A 17381-nucleotide genomic window follows, 5' to 3' on the forward strand; every position below is an offset into this window, starting at 1 on the left:
GTACCTGACATTACCTTTTTAAATGGTCAGCCAGGTGGACGCGCTAGATAAGACCTCTGCCTGGCTGTGTAACTATCTGTTATGTCGTATCTACAGATGGCCAGCAGGATGACGAGGCAGCGAAGATAGAAGCTCTTCACAAGAGACGTAACCTCCTGGCGGCCTACTGTAAACTTATCATCTATAACGTAGTAGAGATGAACACTGGCGCTGACATCTTTAAGCAGTACATGAGGGTGAGAATGGAGAAACGCTTTACACAGTGATGACCAGAGAAATAGAATCTTTACAAAGCACCTCTAACCCTGGCAATTTTACTGTTAAACTCATGGGTACACTCACACTGGTTGTCAGTCCACACGCTATCCCATCGCTGACTTGAATAGAAGCCCATTCCATAGATTATACGGTTATCACTTCTCCTTGCCTACGACACTCATTAAACACCAGCTCATTACCGGAGTCATCCCATGTACTGCTTGGTTGCAAATTATCAGAAGTCCATTTTCTTTCTCCTGTAAGAGACTCTGACTTGTGGCTGAACCGTCTTCCCCTCTCTAGTATTACAATGACTACGGTGACATCATCAAGGAGACCATGTCAAAGACCAGACAGATAGACAAGATCCAATGTGCCAAGACACTCATCCTCAGTCTACAACAGGTGGGTTACACACACACACACACACACACACACACACACACACACACACACACACACACACACACACTGTTGTTTTAGTCAAGCTAGATCTCCAGACTGCAGGCCAAGAACCATGTCTTTATTCTACACATTTATTCACCCTTCCCTGTCTTGCCCTCTCTTCCCTGTCTTGCCCTCTCTTCCCTGTCTTGCCCTCTCTTCCCTGTCTTGCCCTCTCTTCCCTGTCTTGCCCTCTCTTCCCTATTTCCTCCAGTTGTTCCATGAGATGTTGTCAGAGTTGGGGACAGGTTTTGACCGCTCGTCCTCAGCGTTCTGTGGGATCAAGGAGCTGGCCAGACGTTTCTCTCTCACCTTCGGTCTGGACCAGGTCAAAACACGAGACGCTATCGCCATGCTGCACAAGTCAGTCTCCTCTGATCTCTTTCTCCGTAGCTTTATTGTACACAAGACTGACATAACCAGCAGATAAGAAATACTTCAGCTTTTTAATATGATTAGAATTACTGAACGTGATTAGCATATGATGAATGTGAGCTGTATATAGGACTAGTTAATGTATGTTTCTACATATGCTGTTAGATACCTCCCATTCTTCTGATCTAAAATTGTCTCCCTCTACTCTCACTCCCCTCTCCCTACCTCTTCTCTCTCGCTCTCTTCCCCCCCAGGGATGGTATAGAGTTTTCGTTTAAGGAGCCCAGTCCCCAGGGAGAGGGCAACCCTCCTCTTCACCTGGCCTTCCTAGACATCCTCTCTGAGTTTTCCTCCAAACTAATGAGGCAGGACAAGAGGACTGTGTGAGTACACACCTCTGCCTCTCCTAATCAGACACGTGCACCTGTGTGTGTGTGTGTGTGTGTGGTAACTGATGTCTGTGTAAGTGATGACTCGTATGATATGTCATGAAGCAGGATAAGAGGACCGTGTCCCCTCTTTAGTTGTGTGTATTTATACTGAACAAAAATATTAACACAACAATTTCAAAGTTACAGTTCATATAAGGAAATCAGTCAATTTAAATAAATAAATGAGGCCCTAATCTATGGATTTCACATGACTGGGAGGCCACTGGGGAGCCAGGTCCAGCCAATCAGAATGAGTTTTCCCCCACAAAAGGGCTTTATTTCAGACAGAAATACTCCTCAGTTTCATCAGCTGTCCGGGTGGCTGGTCTCAGACGATGGAGGTCCTGGTCTGGTGTAGTTGCATGTGGTCTGCTGTTGTGAGGCCAGTTGGACGTACTGCCAAATTCTTGAAAATTTGGCAGTATGAGAAATGTAATTCTCTGGCAACAGCTCTGGTGGACATTCCTGCAGTCAGCATGCCAATTGCACGCTCCCTCAACTTGAGATATCTGTGGCGTTGTGACAAAATTGCACATTTTAGTAGTCTATTGTCCCCAGCACAAGGTGCACCTGTGTAATGATCATGCTGTTTAATCAGCTTCTTGATATGCCGCACCTGTCAGGTGGATGGATTATCTTGGAAAAAGAGAAATGYTCACTAACAGGGATGTAAACAAATTTGAGAGAAATAGGCTTTTTGTTCTGGGATCTTTTATTTCAGCTCGTGAAACCTGGGACCAACACTTTATATGTTGTGTTTTATGTTTTTGTTCAGTGTGTGTAACATCTCTCCTCTCTCCGCTGTAGTCACATGTATCTGGAGAGGTTCATGACCTTCCAGATGGCCCTCCAGAGAGACGACTGCTGGCTACCGCTCATCTCCTACAGGAACTCCCTGCAGGCCGGCGGGGACGACGGACACATGTCTGTTGTCCTGCCCGGGCTCTCTCCAGAGGGTCCGTCTGGTGCAGAATCAAGAAAAGAAAAACCAAGGCTGCTACTCCCACTGTACCGGTCGGCTGCAGCAAGAGGAGAATCCCTGAAGGATAGCTACAAGCACCAGGGTTCAGGAAGTCCAGACTGGATTTCACTACGATGGCCATGTTTAGGTGTGTGTGTTTAGCCATGTGTGTTGCTGTCTAGGGGCCGGGTGGGTGAGCGGAGTAAGCGGACAGATATGTCGTGGTGCAGCACGCGCATTGAAGCTCGATCTGGGATGGAGTTGCTCCCCCACCTCACCTTCCATGATGAGAGGACCAGGGGACGATGGGGAAGGAGGCGAGGGGGAGAGACGACCGCTTAGGGCATGGGAGTGTACGCCGGTTCCTTGCAGGCTGGGCCGAGCAGGCAGAGCACTCTCACCCTCACACACTCCCCCCAGCACCCTCAAGGCTCCACCGAGACACCCATCGACTACAGTGGAAGATTCCCTTTCTCCTTCTCTTTTCTTTTTATTCCTTCTTTCTCTGTCTCATCTTCTTCTCTGTTCTCTCTCTCATCTTCGTCTTCGTTCTTCTCTTCTTCTTTCTCTCTCTTTCTCTTCTTCTCTCTTCTCTTTCTCTCTTCTTTTCGTCTTCTCTCATGCGTCTCTCTTTCTCTCTTTCTCTTCTTCTTCTATCTCTTCGCTTTCTTTGGCTTCTCTTCTTCGTCGTTCCTTCTCTCTCTCGTGCCTTTCGTTTATGTCGTCTCTCCTTCTCTTCTCTCCCTTCTCTCTCTCTCCTTCTCTCTCTCTCCTTCTCTCTCTCTCCTTCCTCTCTCTCTCCTTCTCTCTCTCTCCTTCTCTCTCTTTCTCCTTTTCTCTCTCTTTTCTCTCTCTCTCTTCTCTCTTCTCTCTCTTTTCAGTCTTCTCTCTCTCTCTTTCGTCTTCTCTCTCTCTTTCGTCTTCTCTCTCTTTCGTCTTCTCTCTCTCTGTCTGTCTCTGTATACCTACTGAACACCAGTGTTGGTTATTTAACTTATTGTTGTCTGTGTTTGTAGTACCCAGGTGACGTGGATGCTGGCTCAGAGGCAGCAGGAGGAGGTTCGTCAGCAGCAGGAGAGAGCCATGAACTACGCCAAGCTCAGAACCAACCTGCAACAGGCCATGTAAGAACACACACACACACACACACACACACACACACCCTCCCTAACCCCGAGCCCAGGACCAACCTGCAACAGGCCATGTAAGAGCTACTTCCTTTACACATATCTCTTTGTGGACTAACCATTTGTTTATGTACAGCTACTCTATATTGATGGTAGTTTGTACTAATTATGGTGTGTGTGTGTAGTCGGCGTGGTACAGGGCTGATGGAGGAGGATGAGGAGCCTATCGTAGAGGACGTGATGATGTCGTCAGAGGGTCGTATGGAAGACCTCAACGAGGGCATGGACTTTGACACCATGGACATCGACCTGGTGAGACCTTAGACCTTTTACTACAAATATGGCATTTGGTTTATAAAACCTTTAACAGCGAATTATGTGGTGAAACACAAAGATCTGTCAAACACTAAATATCCTGAAAATAAATCTTTATAAAAAAAAATACCGCAACATGTATAATGTTGCTTTCATGAGCTAAAATATAAGATCCCATAAATGTTCTGTAATTTTCTACAATGCTTCAGCTGTCAAGTTGAGGGAGTGTGCAATTGGCATGCTGACTGCAGGAATGTCCATCAGAGCTGTTGCCAGAGAATCTAATATTCATTTCTCTACAATAAGCTACCTCACACGTCATTTTAACCCGGGTGTATACTACACGACTTTAAAAATCCTAACATCGCTAAACCTCTCACATTAATCTCCCCTGTAGTTTTTTTTTTTGTCTTGCCGACGTAGTGGTGCGCACACTGAACGATGTGGCACGGATGGTAGGTCACACACTACAAGATTCTTCACTTGGTCGTGAGGATTCTCCATAGCACGCTGTCTCGCCAAAACAATGATGTGATGTAGATTTAAAGTAGTTACAACGATCTGTGGCTCAAAGCAACCTCAAACAATTTCAGTCAGACATTCACGCTTGCCATACAGAGTTGAAATATATTCATAATAATATTATGAATTGAATAACATTGCTTGAATGGTTTGACACTTTGGCTCTGGTTAAAGGCAAGTACAAACGCATGCTAAACTCAGCAAAAAAAGAAACTTCCTCTCACGGTCAACTGAGTTTATTTTCAGCAAACTTAACATGTGTAAATATTTGTATGAACATAACAAGATTCAACAACTGAGACTAAACTGAACAAGTTCCACAGACATGTGACTAACAGAAATGGAATAATGTGTCCCTGAATAAAGGGGGGGTCAAAAGTAACAGTCAGTGTCTGGTGTGGCTACCAGCTGAATTAAGTACTGCAGTGCATCTCCTCCTCATGGACTGCACCAGATTTACCAGTTCTTGCTGTGAGATGTTACCCCACTCTTCCACCAAGGCACCTGCAAGTTCCKGGATATTTCTGGGGGGAATGGCCCTAGCCTTCACCCTCCGATCCAACAGGTCCCAGACGTGCTCCATGGGATTGAGATCCAGGCTCTTCGCTGGCCGTGGCAGAACACTGACATTCCTGTCTTGCAGGAAATCACGCATCACAAACGAGCAGTATAACTGGTGGCATTGTCATGCTGCAGGGTCATGTCAGGATGAGCCTGCAGGAAGGGTACCACAATGAGGGAGGAGGATGTCTTCCCTGTAACACACAGCGTTGAGATTACCTGCAATGACAACAAGCTCAGTCCGATGATGCTGTGACCCCGCCCAAGACCATGATGGAACCTCCACCTTCAAATCGATCCCGCTCCAGAGTACAGGCCTCGGTGTAACGCTCATTAATTCGACGATAAACGCAAATCCGGCCATCACCCCTGGTGAGACAAAACCGCGACTCGTCAGTGAAGAGCACTTTTTGCCAGTCCTGTYTGGTCYAGCGACGGTGGGTTTGTGCCCATAGGCGACWTTGTTGCCGGTGATGTCTGGTGAGGACCTGCCTTACAACAGGCCTACAAGCCCTCAGTCCAGCCTCTCTCAGCCTATTGCGGACAGTCTTAGCACTGATGGAGGGATTGTGCGTTCCTGGTGTAACTCGGGCAATTGTTGTTGCCATCCTGTACCTGTCCCGCAGGTGTGATATTTGGATGTACCGATCCTGTGCAGGTGTTGTTACACGTGGTCTGCCACTGCAAGGATGATCAGCTGTCCGTCCTGTCTCCCGCATCTCACAGTACGGACATTGCAATTTATTGCCCTGGCCACATCTGCAGTCCTCATGCCACCATGCAGCATGCCTAAGGCACGTTCACGCATATGAGCAGGGCCCCTGGGCTTCTTTCTTTTGGTGTTTTTCAGAGTCAGTAGAAAGGCCTCTTTAGTGTCCTAAGTTTTCATAGCTGTGACCTTAATTGCCTACCGCCTGTTAGCTGTTAGTGTCTTTACGATCATTCCACAGGTGCATGTTCATTAATTGTTTATGGTTCATTGAACAAGCATGAGAAACAGTGTTTAAACCCTTTACAATGAAGATCTTTGAATTTCTTTTTTGATTTTTACAAATTGTCTTTGAAAGACAGTGTCCTGAAAAAGGGACACTTCTTTTTTTGCTGAGTTTAGTAGTAGTCATGGCTCCTTTGAGTCTACACATTCTGGGTGATGTGAAGCATGCTCATCTTACTGGGGTCTTCACTGGCGAGCTCTCATTGACTATTGCTCATTGGCGTTGCACATCTCACACTACAAAAGCATTGAAAATTGTGYCGATAAAATCAAAACGTTTGAAAATATTGGGACGTGTGGCTCAAAGTCGAGATCGATAGCCCTCGGATTGCGTCTCTAATCTGCTCCCATTAAACGAGCGTCTGTGTGCCCCCCCTTAGTAGGCATCAACATGGGGGTTTTGTCTCTGATCTCAAAAATGTGTCTGGAACAGTTAAATCGGGGATGAAATTGTGTAGTGTACACCCAGCTTTAGAGAATTTGGAAGTCGTAACCAACTTCAGTGGGTAAATGCTCACTGGCATACTGGAGAAGTGTGCTCTTCACAGATGAATCCCGGTTTCAAATGTACCRGGCAGGTGGTAGACGGCGTGTATGGCGTCGTGTGGGCGAGCAGTTTACTGATGTCAACGTTGTGAACAGAGTGCCCCGTGGTGGCGGTGGGGTTATGGTATGGGCAGGCATAAGCTAAGGACAACAAACACAATTGCAATTTATCGATGGCAATTTGAATGCACAGAGTTGCTGTGCATTCAGAAAGTATTCAGACCCTTCATATTTTGTTACTTWAAAAAAAAACATTTCCCTCATCAATCTACACACAATACCCCATAATGACAACGCAAAAACAGGTTTTTAGGAATGTTGGCAAATGTATAAAAATAAAAAAAGTATTCAKACCCTTTACTCAGTACTTTGTTGAAGCACCTTTGGCAGGGATTACAGCCTCGAGTCTTCTCGGGTATGACACTACAAGCTTGGCAGACCTGTATTTGGGTAGTTTCTCCCATTCTTCTCTGCAGATCGGATGGGGAGCGTTGCTGCACAGCTATTTTCAGGTCTCTCAAGAGATGTTTCATCGGGTCAAGTCCGGGCTTTAGCTGGGCCACTCAAGGACATTCAGAGACTTGTCCCGAAGACACTCGTGTTGTCTTGGCTGTGTGCTTAGGGTCGTTGTCCTGTTGGAAGGTGAACCTTCGCCCCAGTCTGAGGTCCTGAGCACTCTGGAGAATGTTTTCATCAAGGATCTCTCTGTACTTTACTTCTTTCATATTTTCCTCGATCCTGACTAGTCTCCCAGTCCCAGCAGCTGAAAAACATCCCCACAACATGATGCTGCCACCACCATGCTTCACTGTAGGGATGGTGCTAGGTTTCCTCCAGATGTGACGCTTGGCATTCAGGCCAAAGAGTTTAATCTTGGTTTCATCAGACCAGAGAACCTTGTTTCTCATCGTCTGAGAGCCCTTTAGGTGCCTTTTGGCAAACTCCAAGCTGGCTGTCATGTGCCTTTTACTGATGAGTGGCTTCCGTCTTGCCACTCTACCATAAAGGCCTGAATGGTGGGGTGCTGCAGAAATGATTGTCTTTCTGGAAGGTTCTCCCATCTCCACAGAGAAACTCTTGAGCTCTGTCAGTGACCATCGGTGTCTTGGTTTTTGCACTGATTTTCACTGTCAACTGTGGGACCTTATCGGTCTAAGGCACTGCATTGCAGTGTTGAGGCATCACTACAGCCTGGGTTTCGATCCCAAGGTTTGGCCGGTGGGCTTTCCTTGGTTCATCGAGCTCTATCAACTCCTTGGGGCGGGCCGGGCGCCTGTAAGCTGACACGGGGGTCAGTTGAACGGTGTTTCCTCCGACAGGTTGGTGCAGCTGGCTTCCGTGTTAACCGAGCAGGTGTTAAGAAGTGGTGCGGCTTGGCAGTGCATGTTTCGGAGGACGCCTCTCCCAAGCCCATTGGGTAGTTGCAGCGATGAGACGATCGCAATTGGATATCACGAAAAAGTGGGTAAAATTACCAACATCAAAAACTTTGAATACAAAAAAACTGTGGGACCTTGTATAGACAAGTGTGAGTCTTTCCAAATCATGTCCCATCAATTGGATTTACCACACATGGACTCCAATCAAGTTGTAGAAACATCTCAAGGATGATCAATGGAAACAGGAGGGTCTGAAAACGTATTTTATAAAACGTACTTTTAAAATGTTGTACATTTGGTAAAATTTCTAAACAGTTTATGCTTTGTCATCATGGGGTAGATTGAGAAACATTTTAAAATCCGTTTTAGAATAAGGCTGTTATGTAACCAAATGTTGACAAAGTGAAGTCTGAATAGTTCCCGAATGCACTCTACCGTGACTAGATCCTGAGGCCAGTCGTCATGCCATTCATCCATCACCTCATGTTCTGCAAGGATCTGTACACAATTCCTTGAAGCTAGAAATGGCCCAGTTCTTCCATGGCCTGCGTACTCACCAGACATGACATCAATTGAGCATATTTGGGATGCTCTGGATCGTCGTGTACGACAGTGTGTTCCAGTTCCCGCCAATGTTCAGCAACTTCGCACAGCCGTTAAAGAGTGAGACCACATTCCAAAGCTCACAATCAACAGCCTGTTCAACTCTTATGTGAAGATGTCACACTGCATGAGGCAAATGGTGGTCACCAGATACTGACTGGTTTTCTGATCCACGTCCCTACCTTTTTTTAAGGTGTCTGTGACCAACAAATTCATGTTTTCCCAGTCATGTGAAATCCATAGATTAGGGCCTAATTAATGTATTTCAATTGACAGATTTCCTTATATGAACTGTTACTCAGTAAAATCTTTAAAATTGTTGCATGTTGCGTTTATTTTTTGTTCAGTGTGTAATTATCACAATCAGCTCATATAATCAGAATTTAAATAATTTCATATTTGTTTCTCTTCTTTCTCCAGCCCCCCTCTAAGAACAGGAGAGAGAGATCAGAGCTGAAACCAGACTACTTTGACCCTGGCTCTATCATGGACGAGTCTGTAAGTAACTCTCTTCTCTTATACTCAACCATTATTACTCTATAGTAATACTCTTCCTTATACATACACAGCGCTCTAAATTAAACATTTTCATTGGTTGTACTGGTGCTCGCAACTTAAATTTAGGAGCACCAGAAAATAAGAGGTTTTTTTATTTTATTGGGAGGCAGGTAGCCTAGTGGTTAGAGCGTTGGACTAGTAACCAAAAGGTTGCAAGATCGAATCCCCGAGCTGACAAGGTAGAAATCGGTCGTTCTGCCCCTGAACAAGACAGTCAACCCACTGTTCCTAGGCCGTCATTGTAAATAAGAATTTGTTCTTAACTGACTTGCCTAGTTAAATAAAGGTAAAAAAAATAAAAATAAATAAAAGAGCTATGTTTTAAAGCACTTATTGTTCCCTAGAAACTAATATGTAACGAGCACTGCACCTCTGTGCTGGGTCACCACTACGCTTGTGGTCATACCACCCTAACCTCGCCTGTTCAGGGTCGGCCTGGTTAATACTGAGACGGGAGACCGCCAGGAAATACCACATCAAGTTGTATTTGTCACATACAACAGGTGTTGACCTTTCCATGAAATGCTTACTTACAAACCAGGTGCCCGTAAGCACATTTAAAAAWATATATATATATTAAAAAAAAGAAGAAGAAAAGACATAAACTAAAAGAAACGAATATGTAACATTGTAATGTCATTTAGTTTATTATAAAAGCTAAGATGTTATGAATACACGTCATTGAAATTACAAAGTCATTTTGTAGATTATTTCTGTTTCTATATTGTGTAAAATCATCATTTTCCTATTGAGTTGCATTACATTGACAATTCCAGCTGGCACCCAGTGTCTGTCTGCCACTTGTAAATCATTGCGTGTGTAGGCTGGCGGGTAGGAGTGTTGGGCCAGTAACCGAAAGGKTACTCGATCGAATCTCCGAGCTGACAAGGTAAAATACTGTTGTTCTACCCTTGAGCAAGGCAGTTAACCCACTGTTCCCCGGGCGCCGAAGACGTGGATGTCGATTTAAGGCAGCCTTACGCACCTCTCTGATTCAGGGGTTGGTTTAAATACGGAAGACCCATTTCAGATGAATGTATTCATTTCTCCCTAGCAAGCTGCTCTGTCCGCACTGCATGATTGGTGAAGCAATTTAATGTCTCACTAAATGTAAAAATAAATAAATAATGTATTTCAGAAAGGAACGATATAAACCGTAGATTTTGCTGTTCAGAACAGTGGAACGTAACGGAAACAATTATGGTTCTGTTCAGAACTGAATGATTGGAAAATAATTTAGGTTCCAACCTCTGATTTTTCYAGTAATATTAGCCTCGGAAGCCCAGGCTATACACATTCTGGGCAGCAGGTAGCCTAGCGGTTAGTAAGAACTTTTGGGTCGGTAACCAAAAGATTGCTGGTTCGAAAATATGAGCCAGCCCCCAATAACTGATCCCCGGGCGGCGATGATGTGGACGTTGATTAAGACAGCCCCCGCACCTCTCTGATTCAGAGGGGTTGGGTTAAATGTGGAAGATCATTTGGTTGAATACATTCCTTTTGAGCTTTTTCTGTTGGAAAGCCTGGGGAAGTTCTCCTCAGGAAGAAGATGAAAAGGGGTGGAGTACAGTGGTCTAGTGATGCAACAAGCTAGCATGCATAACATACAAACTAACTCCTCATAGGCTACTGAAACTTTGTCCAACACAGTAGGAAAACAAAAAGCTAAATCAAGGCAATGCCTCTCTTTAGGGGAAACATAATTTTACTCAGTCTATCGAATGCTTCATTTCTATTCCGCGCTAATCAAACACAAGCTTTGCTTGCCAGCGCTACGTTAAAACACAATCCAATACTGAAGTTCTCCAGATTTCCCAATAGTCGAGATGAGATCTGGGAGGTTGGTTTAGCCTCACTATAGTAATACGTAAGCCCGACATGTTGTTGCTAAGTGCTTTTACAGATGTGTAATGATCACTTTTGTCTCTGCAGGTCCTTGGAGTGTCCATGTTTTAAACTGGTATTTGTAGACGAAGAGGAGAGGCATTTTGTATTTATGGAGAAGTTAAGATGCGGATCTGAAGTCTTCTCTGGTTTATCCTCCATGGTCTCACACACACACACACACACACACAGAGGACTGAATGAAAACAAAATACTTTTTTATAATCCTTGGGTAAGCTTTCACCTTTCAGTTAGTGGCAAACCAGTTCCAAACATAGAAGAATCCTCCAGGCGTTTAGTCTGAAGGAAGTTCTATAATTCTACAACGTTTTATTTTTCTTCCAAATGGAGATGGAATGAGATTTGGAAATGTCTTCTAACCCTGTCTCTATGCTAGTATAGTGAGTAACACGGTGTGGTCTAGTAATTTATAAACAGGTTGTTAGTAGGAAAGGTAACTAGCTAGCTGTGCTGTAGTAGTAGTGGATGGACACGGTCTTTATGCTATTTTCAGTTTTTTAGTTTTCCTTTCCTCCATGTTGGACTGTCAGAATCTGTTGGTTCTGTGGTTGTGATGATGACTGCTGGTGGTTCAGTTGGTGACCTGTTAACTAGATCAGCTGTAAGAGTCATGACTGTAGCAACAACACACATCCAACCGTTGGCCCTGGTAAAGGGCACAATCGTTTTCCAAGCGCAGATTCCTTCATACGAAACACGTAGAAATAACGCCACACTGTTGTAAATGCTTCAGTATAGTTTCTTGCAACGTTTGGACCGGAAGGTCTCTTCGTCACATCCAAATGTGTGGGTACTGTTTCCATTCTGTGGTTGTTGGATACTGTCTGACTGAGGACCCCAGTAGTTGCTGTGAAGAGGCCCAGGATGCATCTCAAAAGTAGTGCACTATATAGGGAATAGGGTGCCATTTGGTATGCAGCCAAAAGTGTTTAACAAGGAACTAGGCTGTCACACAAGTCCTGAAGCTTACCCAAAGATTTGCACCCTTCTACCTATCTGTAGAGTTTTCTCTCTCAACGGACAGCGAGGGGATTTTCTCTCTGGTAGTGCCACCACTGTGCTGACTGAGACAAGCAAGCAGCACGTTAATACACAGAAAATACATTTCTCCATCTCCTGAAAATCCAGCATATTTAGTGTTGAAATAGCTATCTCTAAATTTTAAATAAAGTTATATATGAATCGGTGCTGATTTTATAACTGTGCTTTTTTTTTTTWATTAAAATGTTCAACCTAAAGTTAATGTTTCAGAAATGTGTAAGTAAAACTGTTTAAAATGAAAGCATGGGTAGTCAGGTGTCGGAAGATTTTTAAATTTGTATTTTTTTTTCTTAACGTCTTGGGGTTTCTACCGTTTTTCCTACGTGTAAATTAGTTTGGATGAGATTCATTATGACAAAATAAATCTGGCTTGTGAAATTTCAGCTTTAAGATTTTCAACATCCATGAGTAATAATAATGTCCTGTCACGAAACTCCACAATATAAAACTGTGTAACTAACTAAAAACCAGTCATCATTATAATCCTATAGAAAGGTTGATTGTTTTCATCCCAAATGGTACCCTATTCCCTAGTGCCCTCACCAGGCCCTATATTCCCTATGGGCCCTGGTCAAAAGTAGTGCACTATATAGGGAATAGGGTGCCATTTGGGACACTTCAACAGTAGCAGCACTCTGGCAGCTAGACAAAGCTTAAATGTGACATGAACTATTATGTCGTCCATAAGTTTTAATTAAATGTTTTGTCTACTGAGGTAAATCTATCTACTTTGTAATCATTCCATGCCTGAGCCTTAAACATGCTATAGTGGAAGGAAATCAACTGCCCTGTCCAGAAACTGCCCCTAGCCCCATAGAAATAGTATTACTAGAATGAAATTGATATTGCTTAAGGGATGCTTTTTCCCATTCTAGTCATTCTTTGCCTATATACCTAGACTCTCCAAGGCACCTGTGTCTATCTGATAGGAATGGGTAAGGTATAAGCAATTAGGCTTCATCCCAACTAGTCTATCAGAGGTAAATGGTGAAGCTACTATCGTATCGCTTATACCCAGCAAATTACTATAGAGCTACACTAGCACCTCGGGGTTAGACTTGAGGTAGCCCCGGAAAGATTATGTAGATGAGATGTGGTTGGGCCTCGTGACACTAGGGTGCTTGGGGTTGTTTCTGGAAAGGTCCTACATTTGTTTTCTCTCACAACTTTCTTCCATGTCAGAGGTAGCCATGAAAGGTGATTATTGGGGTTGTTATGACGACAGAGAACATTCGAGATGGTCCAGATGTGATGTCGATGAAGTAGATACAAACAGCCTGTGTGTTTTACCTAATTATTATTTTATGTAAGTAAATATTTTGGAGTAAAAATGACTGTGGCTTTTGTTTTGTCACTTACTACCACTACATTGGTATAATTCCTTTATTTGAACCTTCCTGTATATAAAACAAACATCAAGCTTTATTTTCATTTGTGTTTTTCCTTTTTGGCCATTTGTGTGTTTTAATCTTTTCACATACATACATACATACATACATACATACATACATACATACATACATACATACATGCATGCATGCATGCATGCATGCATGCATGCATACATGCATACATACATACATACACACACACTCTTCTGTGGTATTGTTTGTCCCCCATGCTATTGTCACTCACAGTCAGATTTTTACTTGTCTGGAGACAGTCACTTTTTGAATAAAAGTAAACCAACTCGACATCAGTGCTGTGATTTTTATTTAATCAGTTCGCATTGTTTGAAATGAAAGCATTTTTTGTTAATTTTACCACAGCTACTCATTGCCACAAGGGGGCGATGTTTCCTCACAAATGAAAGACCATATTCCCTACACTACTGGCCAGGGCCCCAGGCACTATATAGGCACATAAATCCCAGACACCAACATGTTTGGGTTTTCTTGTTGCATATCAAGTGTTAGGCAGAGTAGCCTTTGAAGCGCAGGCTTCTCACGTTCTGTTTTTCTCATGAGTCAACAAGACGAAGTTTGGAAGGGTGGTCCTGTTACGACACTTTGTCAGAGCTGCTTTGCCTTTAAGATAACAGCTTTATACACTTACTGTTAATGGGATGAGCGGCCTGTGTTCAGTGTATATAGCTAGTGTCTTACTGTTAATGGGTTGAGCAGCCTGTGTTCAGTGTATATAGCTGGTGTTTATGTTAATTGGGATGAGACGGCTGTGTTCAGTGTATATAGCTAGTGTCTTTACTGTTAATGGGTGATCAGCCTGTGTTCAGTGTATATAGCTAGTGTTCTTACTGTTAATGGTGATGAGCAGCCTGTGTTCAGTGTATATAGCTGGTGTCTTACTGTTAATGGGTTGAGCAGCCTGTGTTCAGTGTATATAGCTGGTGTCTTACTGTTAATGGGATGAGCGGCCTGTGTTCAGTGTATATAGCTAGTGTCTTACTGTTAATGGGTTGAGCAGCGTGTGTTCAGTGCATATAGCTAGTGTCTTACTGTTAATGGGTTGAGCAGCCTGTGTTCAGTGCATATAGCTAGTGTCTTACTGTTAATGGGTTGAGCAGCCTGTGTTCAGTGTATATAGCTAGTGTCTTACTGTTAATGGGTTGAGCAGCGTGTGTTACGTGTATATATGCGTAGCCACTGTTAACAGACTGTATCGATTCAACAATAGAAAATTAAAGTGCAACTTCCATCCCACTTTTGATATTCTAACTAGTGTATCATTCCATATATTACTCCCATCTTCTTTATACATTGTTTATCTTCTACCTACTGTTACAAGTTATGCAGGGCACAGCTCCCCCATGCTGGTAGCAATCAGTTTGTCTGTCTAGAGAAGGAGGAGGGAGAGATGGAGTCCATGGCTGTTATAGGAGATTCTGGCAGTAGATGAAAGACTGCGGAGGCCTCTGTTAAACACAGCGCTAAAGAGAACCTCCAATCAATGGCTGCTCGTTAGAATAGTGCAGGGAACGAGGGAACGAGGGAAGGGGTGAAGGGGTGAAGGGAAGGGGTCCATTCAGCACCATTCACTACGGCTGCTGCCTGTGATCTGGTGAATGGTGCTGAGAAGGAAAGAGGTGAAGAGATGAGCGGAATAGAGGGATGTGAAGGGAAGGGGTCCATTCAGCACCATTCACTACGGCTGCTGCCTGTGATCTGGTGAATGGGGCTGAGAAGGAAAGAGGTGAAGAGATGAGCGGAATAGAGGGAAGTGAAGGAAAGGGTTTCATTCAATACGCTACTTGTCTGAAAGATCTGGAGAGGTCTATCCTCCTCACATCAGACTTCTCTCTCGTCATCCCTCCTTTCAGAATGACAAAGTAACGCTGTGTAGGGAAACTAAAAAAGGTTCCTTTCTCAGCCCTGAACTTACTCAAACACGTGTGTCCATGATCCCTGTCAGTGCCCTGCTCTGGTGTATGTATGTCTAGAATCTCTCTCACTGCCCTGCTATAGTGTGTATACGTCCAGAATCTGTCTCAAATCAAACTTTATTTGTCACATGCGTCGAATACAACAAGTGAAGACCTTACCGTGAAATGCTTACTTAAAAGCCCTTAACCAACAGTGCAGTTCAAGAAGAGTTAAGAAAATATTTACCAAATAAACTGAAAAGTAACACCAACGAGGCTATATGCAGGGGTACCGGTACTGAGTCAGTGTGGGGGGGGGTACGGGTTAGTGAGTTCATTTGTACATGTAGGTGGGGGTGAAGTGACTATGAATAGATAAGATAAACAGCGAGTAGCAGCAGTGTACAAAACAAATGGGGGGTCAATGTTATAGTCCGGTGGCCGTTTGATTAATTGTTCAGCAGTCTTATGGCTTGGGGGGGGGGGTAGACGCTGTTAAGGAGCCTTTTGGTCCTAGACTTGGCGCTCCGGTACTGCTTGCCGTGCGGTAGCAGAGAACGAGAAAACAGTCTATGACTTGGGTGACTGGAGTCTCTGACAATTGTATGTGCTTTTCCCTGACACCGCCTATTATATAGGTCCTGGATGGCATGAGGCTTGGCCCCGGTGATGCACTGGGACGTACACACTACCCTCTGTAGCGCCTTACGGTCAGATGCCGAGCAGTTGCCATACCATGCGGTGATGCAACCGGTCAGGATGCTCTCGATGGTGCAACTGTAGAACCTTTTGAGGATCTGGGGACCCAAATCTTTTCATTCTCCTGAGGGGGAAAAGGATTTGTCGTGCCCTCTTCACAACTGTATTGGTGTGTTTGGACCATGATAGTTTGTTGTTGATGTGGACRCCAAGGAACTTGAAGCTCYYGATCCGCTCCACTACAGCCCCGTTGAAGTTAATGGGGGCCTGTTCGGCCCGCCTTTTCCTGTAGTCCACTATTAGCTMATTTGTCTTGCACCACACTGCCAGGTCTCTGACCTCCCTATAGGCTGTCTCATCGTTGTTGGTGATCAGGCCTACCACTGTTGTGTCGTCAGCAAACTTAATGATGGTGTTGGAGTCGTGTTTGGCCGCGCAGTTGTGGGAGAATAGGGAGCACAGGAGGGGACTAAGTCCACACYCCGGAGGGGCCCCAGTGTTGAGGATCAGCGTGGCAGATGTGTTGCTACCTACCCTTACCACCTGGGGTTGGCCCGTCAGGAAGTCCAGGAACGAGTTGCAGAGGGAGGTGTTCAGTCCCAGGGTCCTTAGCTTAGTGATGAGCTTCGTGGGCACTATGGTGTTGAACGCTGAGCTGTAGTCAATGAACGGCATTCTCACGTAGGTGTTCCTTTTGTCCGGATGGGAAAGGGCAATGTGGAGTGCGAGATTGTGTCATCTGTGGATCTGTTGGGGCGTTATGCGAATTGGAGTGGGTCTAGGGTATCCGGGAGGATGCTGTTGATGTGAACCATGACCAGCCTTTCAAAGCACTTCATGGCTACCGGCGTGAGTGCTACGGGGAGGTAATGATTTAGGCAGGTTACCTTCACTTCCTTGGGCACAGGGACTATGGTGGTCTGCTTGAAACATGTAGGTATTACAGACTTGGTCAGGGAGAGGTTGAAAATGTTAGTGAAGACACTTGCCAGTTGGTCCGCGCATGCTTTGAGTACACGTCCTCTTTTTTTTCTCCCCATCTTTTCTTCACTCAAACAACGGGGATTTGGGCCTGTTCCCGGGAGAGCAGTATATCCTTCTCGTCGGACTCGTTAAAGGAAAAAGCTTCTTCCAGTTCGTGGTGAGTAATCGCTGTTCTGATGTCCAGAAGTTATTTTTAGGTCATACGAGAAGGTGCAGCAACATTTATATACAAAATACAGTTTTACAAACCACACGCAAAAAGAAAAAAAAATAGAAACATTGGTCAGGAGCAATGTAAAACGTCAGCCATCCCTGTTCAGCGCCATCTCACTGTCCGCCTCGAAGTGTGTGTATCGTCT

At 44.4% G+C, this 17381-nt stretch overlaps 1 pseudogene; it reads left to right on the forward strand.

Annotated features, from left to right (window-relative positions):
• Positions 1 to 13714, forward strand: part of LOC111965584 (cohesin subunit SA-2-like) — a 31757-nt pseudogene extending 18043 nt beyond the window's left edge.
• The last annotated feature ends 3667 nt before the right edge of the window (positions 13715 to 17381 follow it).

Source organism: Salvelinus sp. IW2-2015, linkage group LG6.2 (genome assembly GCF_002910315.2).
Source record: "Salvelinus sp. IW2-2015 linkage group LG6.2, ASM291031v2, whole genome shotgun sequence".
In the NCBI taxonomy this organism is placed as follows: Eukaryota; Metazoa; Chordata; class Actinopteri; order Salmoniformes; family Salmonidae; genus Salvelinus; species Salvelinus sp. IW2-2015.